The sequence below is a fragment of the Tachyglossus aculeatus genome, unplaced genomic scaffold (genome assembly GCF_015852505.1).
Source record: "Tachyglossus aculeatus isolate mTacAcu1 unplaced genomic scaffold, mTacAcu1.pri scaffold_67_arrow_ctg1, whole genome shotgun sequence".
NCBI lineage: Eukaryota > Metazoa > Chordata > Mammalia > Monotremata > Tachyglossidae > Tachyglossus > Tachyglossus aculeatus.
This window is the reverse complement of record NW_024045089.1, coordinates 10170-19117: the sequence shown is the minus strand read 5'-3', so window position 1 is coordinate 19117 and position 8948 is coordinate 10170.

Genomic DNA, 8948 nt, shown 5'->3' with positions numbered 1-8948 from the left:
TGTGCAGAGCACTGTACTAAGCGCTTGAGAAGTATAACTTGGCAACATATAGAGACGGTCCCTACCCAACAGTGGACTCACACTCTAGAAGGGGGAGTCAGAGAACAAAACGAAACATATTAACAAAATAAAATAAATAGACTAGCTATGTACTAGTAAAATAAATAAATAAATACAGTAATAAATACGTACAAACATATAAACATATATACAGGTCCTCTGGGGAAGGGAAGAAGGTAAGGCAGGGGGTGGAGAAGGGGAGGAGGGGGAGAGGAAGGAAGGGGCTCAGTCTGGGAAGGCCTCCTGGAGGAGGTGAGTTCTCAGTAGGGCCTTGAAGGGAGGAAGAGAGCTAGCTTGGCAGATGTAGGGAGGGAGGGCATTCCAGGCCAGGGGTATGACGTGGGCCGGGGGTTGACGGCGGGACAGGCGAGAACGAGGCACGGTGAGGAGATTAGCGACAGAGGAGCGGAGGGTGCGGGGTGGGCTGTAGAAGGAGAGAAGGGAGGTGAGGTAGGAGGGGGCGAGGTGATGGAGAACCTTGAAGCCGAGGGTGAGGAGTTTCTTCCTGATGCGCAGATTGATTGGTAGCCACTGGAGATTTTTGAGGAGGGGAATAACATGCCCCTTTGTTTCTGGACAAAGACAGTACGGGCAGCGGCATGAAGTATGGATTGAAGTGGGGAGAGACAAGGCGATGTGAGATCAGAGAGGAGGCTGATACAGTAGTCCAGACGGGATAGGATGAGAGCTTGAACCAGGAGGGGAGCGGTTTGGATGAAGAGGAAAGGGCGGATCTTGGCAATGTTGTGGAGCTGAGACCGGCAGGTTTGGGTGGCGGCTTCGATGTGAGGGGTGAACGAGAGAGCGGAGTCGAGGATGACACCAATGTTGCGAGCTTGTGAGACGGGAAGGATGGTAGTGCCGTCAACGGTGATGGGAAAGTCAGGGAGAGGGCAGGGTTTGGGAGGGAAGACAAGGAGTTCAGTCTTGGACATGTTGAGTTTTATGTGGTGGGCAGAAATCCAGATGGAGATGTCCTGAAGGCAGGAGGAGATGCAAGCCTAGAGGGAGGGAGAGAGAGCAGGGGCAGAGATGTAGATTTGGGTGTCATCAGCGTAGAGATGATAGTTAAAGCCATGGGAGCGAATGAGGTCATTATTATTATTATTATATTATTATATTTTATTATCATCACTCTATTGATGATATTTATAATCGATAAATCAATATGTGTTGATTATAAATTGATCGATCGATTGATTGATAAATTGATTTATTGATTATAAATAATCAATTTATCATCAATAACTCAACACGTCCAAGACTGAACTCCTTATCTTCCCTCCCAAACCCTACCCTCTCCCTGACTTTCCCATCACTGTACACGGCACTACCATCCTTCCCGTCTCACAAGCCCGCAACCTTGGTGTCATCCTCGACTCTGCTCTCTCATTCACCCCTCACATCCAATCCGTCACCAAAACCTGCCGGTCTCACCTTCGCAACATTGCCAAGATCTGCCTTTTCCTCTCCATTCAAACCGCTACCCTGCTTGTTCAATCGCTCATTCTATCCCGACTGGATTACTGCATCAGCCTCCTCTCTGATCTCCCATCCTCCTGTCTCTCCCCACTTCAATCCATACTTCACGCTGCTGCCCGGATCGTCTTTGTGCAGAAACGCTCTGGGCATGTTACTCCCCTCCTCAAAAATCTCCAATGGCTACCAATCAACCTACACATCAGGCAGAAACTCGTCACTCTCGGCTTCAAGGCTCTCCATCACCTCGCCCTCTCCTACCTCACCTCCCTTCTCTCCTTCTACAGCCCAGCCCGCACCCTCCGCTCCTCTGTCGCTAATCTCTTCACTGTGCCTCGTTCTCGCCTGTTCCCCCGTTGACCCCCGGCCCACGTCAACCCGCTGGCCTGAAATATCCTCCCTCCGTCCATCTGCCAATCTAGCCCTCTTCCTCCCTTCAAAGCTCTACTGAGAGCTCACCTCCTCCAGGAGGCCTTCCCAGACTGAACCCCCTCCTTCCTTTCCCCCTCCCCATCCCCCCGCTTTACCTCCTTCCCCTCCCCACAGCGCCTGTATATATGTGTATATGTTTGTACGTATTTATTACTCTATTTATTTATTTATTTCGTGCATATTTATTCTATTTATTTTATTTTGTTAATATGTTTTGTTTTGTTGTCTGTCTCCCCCTTCTAGACTGTAAGCCCGCTGTTTGGTAGGGACCGTCTCTATATGTTGTCAACTTGTACTTCCCAAGCCCTTAGTACATTGCTCTGCACACAGTAAGCACTCAATAAATACGATTGAATGAATGAATTTATTTTTAGTGCATTTCTTAAGCGCTTAATATGTGCTAGGCACTGTACTAAGCGCTGGGGTCATCAGTCATAAGGTCATCAGTCATTAGGTCATCAGTAATTAGGTCATCAGTCATTAGGTCATCAGTTCGGACACAGTCCCTGTCCCACGTGGGGCTCACAGTCTTCATCCCCATCTTACAGATGAGGGAACCTCCCTGCCCCACAGCCCTTGTGTCTATACATTTTCATATTTCTATTTCTAATCATTTTTATTAATGATGTGTATATAGCTATAATTCTGTTTATTTATAATGATGCTACTGATGCCTGTTGACTTGTTTTGTTGTCTCTCTCTCCCCTTCTAGACTGTGAGCCCACTGTCGGCAGGGATTGTTTCCATTTGTTGCTGAATTATACTCTCCAAGCGCTTAGTACAGTGCTCGTCACACAGTAAGCGCTCAATAAATATGATTGAATGAATGAATGAACATACTAAGCGCTTAATAAGTACCAATCAAAAAAATTGTAATAATACTAATAATAGTATTAATAGTAATACCTGTTCTCCCTCTTACTTTGACTGTGAGCCCTACATAGGACTCACAGTATCCAATGTGAATACTGTTTACCTACCCCAGCGCTTAGTATAGTGATAGGCACTTAATACAGTTCTAGGCATATAGAAGTGCTCATCAAGTACCTATAAAATAAAAAAATGGTTCTCCTTCCTACGTAGACTGTGACCCCCATGTGGGACAAAGGACTACGTGCAACCTGATGAGCCTGCATCTACACCAGTGCTTAGTACAGTGCCTGGTACAGAATAAGTGCTTAACAAGTACAATTTTTTTTAAAATGGTTCTCCCTCCTGCTTAGATTGTGAACCTCATGTGAGACAGGGGCTGTATACAACTTGTTTAATTTGTTTCTACCCCAGCGCTTAGTACAGTGCCTGGCATATTTGCACATAATAAATGCTTAATATGTGCAATTAAAAAATGGTTCTCCTTCCTGCTTAGATTGTGAGCCCCATGTGAGACAGGAGCTGAGTCCAACTTAAATAACTTGTATCTACCCCAGCGCTTAGTACAGTGCCTGGCACATAGTAAGTGCTTAATAAGTACAATTTCTTTTAAAAAATGGTTCTCCCTACTCCTTAGACTAAGTCCCATGTGAGACAGGGGCTGTGTCCAACCTATTTAATTTGTATTCACCCCAGCGGTTAGTACAGTGCTTGGCACATAATAAGCGCTTAACAAGTACTATTTTAACAAAATGACCCCTTCTCCCTCCTCCTTAGGCCAGGGACAAGGCCTCTCTCTGTCCAACCTGATTATTTATTATGGCTCCCAGCGCTTAGAACAGTGCATGGCCTTTATTGGGAAGCGTCTAACAAATCCCACAGTGATCAACAAACTAAATTACCTCTTTTCCCACGGCCCGACCCGGATCCAACCTAGCAAGGAGACCAGAGGAGGCGATTTACCTGGTTGGAACCTCCCTGGAGACAGGAACTGGTGGCAATCTTCCTGTTGACAGGAGCGGGTTGCAATCTTCCTATAGACGGATGCAGATTGCAATCTCCCTGTAGACAGGAGCCAGTTGCAGTCCCCCTGTAGACAGGAGCTGGTTGCAATCATCCTGTAGACAGAAGCGAGTTGCAATCCCCTCTAGACAGGAGCCGGTGGCAACCCACTGTAAATACAAGCGGGTTGCAATCACCTGTAGACAGAAGCGGGTTGCAATATCCCTGTAGATGACAGCGGGTTGCAATCCCCTTATAAAAGGGAGCGGATTGCAATCCCCCTGTAAACAGAAGCTTGTTGTAATCCCCTTGTAAACAGAAGCGGGTTGCAATCTTCCTGTAGATGGAAGCGGGTTGTAATCCCCTTACAAAAGGAAGCTGGTCGCAATCCCACTGTAGACAGAAGTGAGTTTCAATCCCCTTATAAAAGGAAGCCGGTGACAATCCCCCGGTAGACAGGAGCTGGTTGCAATCCCCCTGTAGACAGAAGTGAGTTTTAATCCCCCTGCAGACAGGAGGTGGTGGCAATCCCCCTGTAGACAGGAGCTGGTTGCAATCCTCCTGTAGACAGGAGCTGGTGGCAATCTCCCTGTAGACAGGAGCTGGTTGCAATCCCCCTGTGGACAGATGTGAGTTTCAATCCCCCTGCCGACAGGAGCTGGTTACAGTCTCCCTGTAGACAGAAGTAAGTTTGAATCCCCTGTAGACAGGAGCTGGTTGCAATCCCCCTATAGACGGGAGCAGGTTTGGAGCAATGTCCCCGGGGCCTGGGGAGGAGAGCTGTGGGGGTCGGGGATGTGTGGGGGCGGGGCTGGAGGAGGAGGAAGAGGAGGAGGAGGTTTTGGGGGGACTGTTGGCCTCCCGCCCTCCGTCTGTCCCTCCGCCCTCTTATTTGTGCCCTGTGGAGGAGGGACTCCAGGGTCTCCGGGGACTCCAGACATTCAGGCAGGCAGGCAGGCAATCCGATTTACTGAGTGCTTCCTCTGTGCTAAGCGCTTGGGAGACTACAACAGAACAGAGTTGGTAGCTCTGTTCCCTGCCCACAATCAATCAATGGTACTTAGTGAGCACTTATTGTGTGTAGAACACTGTACTAACTGCATGGGAGACTACAACAGAAAAGAGTTGGTAGCACTGTTCCCTGCCCACAATCAATCAATGATATTTAGTGAGCACTTACTGTGTGTAGAACACTGTACTAACTGCATGGGAGACTACAACAGAACAGAGTTGGTAGCTCTGTTCCCTGCCCACAGTCAATCACTGGTATTTATTGAGCGCTTATTCTGTGCAGAGCACTGCACTAATTTTTATTGAGCGCTTACTGTGTGCAGAGCACTGTACTAAACCCTTGGGAGAGCACAGCAGAACAGAGATGGTAGCTGTGTTCCCTGCTCACATTCACTAGTATTTATTGAACACTTATTGTGTGCAGAGCACTGTACTAAACCCTTGGGAGAGCACATCAGAACAGAGTTGGTAGCTCTAAGCGCTTGGGAGACTACAACAGAACAGAGTTGGTAGCTCTGTTCCCTGCCCACAGTAAATCACTGGTAGTTATTGAGCACTTATTGTGTGCAGAACACTGTGCTAAGTGCATGGGAGACTACAACTGAACAGATTTGATAGCTCCGTTCCCTGCCCACAATCACTGGTATTTATTGAGCGCTTACTGTGTGCAGAGCCCTGTGATAAGCGCTTGGCAGAGAGCAACAGAACAGAGTTGGTAGCTCTGTTCCCTGCCCACAATCCATCACTGGTATTTATCGAACGCTTACTGTGTGCAAAGCACTGTACTAAACGCTTGGTAGAGTACAACAGAACAGAGTTGGTAGCTCTGTTCCGTGCCCACAATCAATCAATGGTACCTATTGAGCACTTATTGTGTGCAGAACACTGTACTAAGTGCATGGGAGACTGCAACTAAACAGATTTGATAGCTCCATTCCCTGCTCACAATCACTGGTATTTATTGAGCGCTTACTGTGTGCAGAGCACTGTGCTAAGCACTTGGGAGAGAACAACAGAACAGAGTTGGTAGACATATTCCCTGCCCACAATATCTCACTGGCATTTATTGAGCGCTCACCCCACCACCCCGCTAAAGAAAAACAACGAACAACAGAGAGCGGAAGGTTCAGGGAGGTTTACTTGTCAGCAGGGCCCCAGCTGGAGAAAGGTGACAAGGGTATAGTCACCCTCAAAAAAGACACAGAGCCGAAGGTTCAGGGAGGTTTATTTAATAATGTTGGCATTTATTAAGTGCTGGGAAGGTTAAGTGCTTACTATGTGCAAAGCACTGTTCTAAGCGCTGGAGAGGTTACAAGGTGATCAGGTTGTCCCACAGGGTGTTCCCAGTCTTCATCCCTATTTTACAGATGAGGTCACTGAGGCACAGAGAAGTTAAACGACTTGCCCAAAGTCACACAGCTGACAATTGGCAGAGCCGGGATTTGAACCCATGACCTCTGACTTGCCTGATGTCGCCCAGCTGGAGACAGGTACCAAGGATAAACTTACCCTCCCCCCCAAAAAAACAGCAAAACACAGGGAGCGGAAGGTTCAGGGAGGTTTATTCATTCATTCAATCATATTTATTAAGCACTTACTATAATAATAATAACAATAATAATAATAATAATAATGGCACTCGTCAGCTGTGTGACTTTGGGCAAGTCACTTAACTTCTTAACTTCTCTGGGCCTCAGTTACCTCATCTGTAAAATGGGGGTGAAGACTGTGAGACCCACGTGGGGGGGCTCCTGACCACCTCGTATCTATCCCAGCGCTTAGAACAGTGCCTGACACTTAGTAATTGCTTAACAAATACCATCATTATTAATATTATTATTATGAGTTTCCATTCAGGTCCACCTGTGGAGTGATCAGTAGTTCGCTGACGTCATTCTAGGAAGGTGTCCCTAAGTGGGAACCACATAGGAATGGGCAGTTACTTAAATTGTGAGGGCCGGGACCACAGGGAGACCACGATCCCGGCCTTCCGAGATTCCCGGACGGTCGTCCGTTTCAGTGGAGCCCCGGGGCCATCCTTCCGTGGGGAATCCCCCAGGAAATAACCCGGCTGTCGTCTGAGAGGACGGCGCAGCCAGCCGGAGAGCAGAGAGGGGGAGGGAGGATTCTGATAGCTCTTACCCCTCACCCATACCTTCCTGTCACTGCCACCCGAGTCCAGGACCGACGAGATGGAGTGAGCCTCTCTCTCAGAAGAATTAGATCCTCCCCAGCCCAGGACGGGCCCGGTGACTCCGAAAAGAAGCAGGGGAAAGGTGAGGGGCAGGGAAGGGTAATTTCAATATCAGCCCCGGAAATAACAGGAATTTTCATGTTCTTTTTTAATAATAACAACTGTGGTGTTTGTTAAGTGCTTACCATATGCCAAACACCATACTCAGTGCTGGAGTAGATATGATATAATTGGATTGGACAGTGTCCCTGTCCTACATGGGGCTCATCGTCTAAAACCTCATTTTACAGATGAGGGAACCGAGGAACAGAAAGGTTAAGTGACTTCCCCGATGTCGCCCAGCAGATAAGTGGCAGAGCGGGGATTACGACCATCCCAGGACCATCCTCTTTCCACTTATCTGTGCTGTTTCTCCAATTGTTTAGAATTATGTGACCACAATCCTTGCAGTTGTTTGCAAATTGAATAGGCTTTTAGGAGTCAGGAATTCATTCAGTCGTATTTATTGAGCGCTTACTGTGTGCAGAACACTGCACTAAGCGCTTGGGAAGTACAAGTTGGCAACGTATAGAGACGGTACCTACCAACAACAGGCTCACAGTCTAGAAGGGGGAGACAGAAAACAAAACAAAACATGTAGACAGGTGTCAAAGTCTTTAGAACTAATAGAATTAAAGCTATATGCACATCATTAACAAAATGAATAGAATAGTAAATCTGTACAAATATATATACAAGTGCTGTGGGGCGGGGAAAGGGGTAGGGCCGGGAGGATGGGGAGGAGAAGAGGAAAAAGAGGGCTCAGTCTGGGAAGGCCTCTTAGAGACAGTGAGTTCTCAGTAGGGCTTTGAAGGGAGGAAGAGAGTTAGTTTGGCGGATGTGTGGAGGGAGGTCAATCCAGGCCAGGGGGAGGACGTGGGCCGGGGGTCGACGGCGGGACAGGCGAGAACGAGGCACAGTGAGGAGGTTAGCGGCAGAGGAGCAGAGGGTGCGGGCTGGGCTGTAGAAGGAGAGAAGGGTAGGGAGGAAGGAGGGGGCTGGGTGATGGAGAGCCTTGAAGCCGATAGTGAGGAGTTTTTGCTTGATTCGTAGGTTGACAGGCAGCCACTGGAGATTTTTGAGGAGGGGAGTAACATACCCAGAGCGTTTCTGCGCAAAGATGATCCGGGCAACATAGTGAAGTATAGACTGAAGTGGGGAAAGACAGGAGGATGGGAGATCAGAGAGGAGGCTGATGTAGTAATCCAATCGGGTAGGATGAGAGATAGGAATGTTTTCAGTGCTGGCCCTAAACAAGGCAGGTTGATTGGAGGAGATGAACAACCTGATTAGCTACTATTCATTCATTCATTCATTCAGTCAGTCATTCAATCGCATTTATTGAGCGCTTACTGTGTGCAGAGCACTGTACTAAGCGCTTGGGAAGTACAAGTCGGCAACAGCTAGAGACGGTCCCCACCCAACAACGGGCTCATAGTCTAAAAGGGGGAGACAGACAACAAAACAAAACATGTAGACAGGTATCAAAATCGTCAGAATAAATATAATTATAGCTATATGCACATCATTAACAAAATAAATACAATATTAAATATGTACAAGTAAAATGAATAGAGTAATAAATCTTTACAAATATATACAAGTGTTCTGGGGAGATGAAGGGGGTAGGGCGGGGGGAGATGGGGAGGAGGAGAGGAAAAATGACTTAGTCTGGGAAGGCCTCCTGGAGGAGGTGAGTTCTCAGTAGGGCTTTAAACGGAGGAAGAGAGCTAGCTTGACGGATGTGCGGAAGGAGGGCATTCCAGGCCAGGGGAAGGATGTGGGCCGGGGGTCGACGGTGGTACAGGCGAGAACGAGGCCCAGTAAAGGAGGTTAGCGGCAGAGGAGCAGAGGGTGCTGA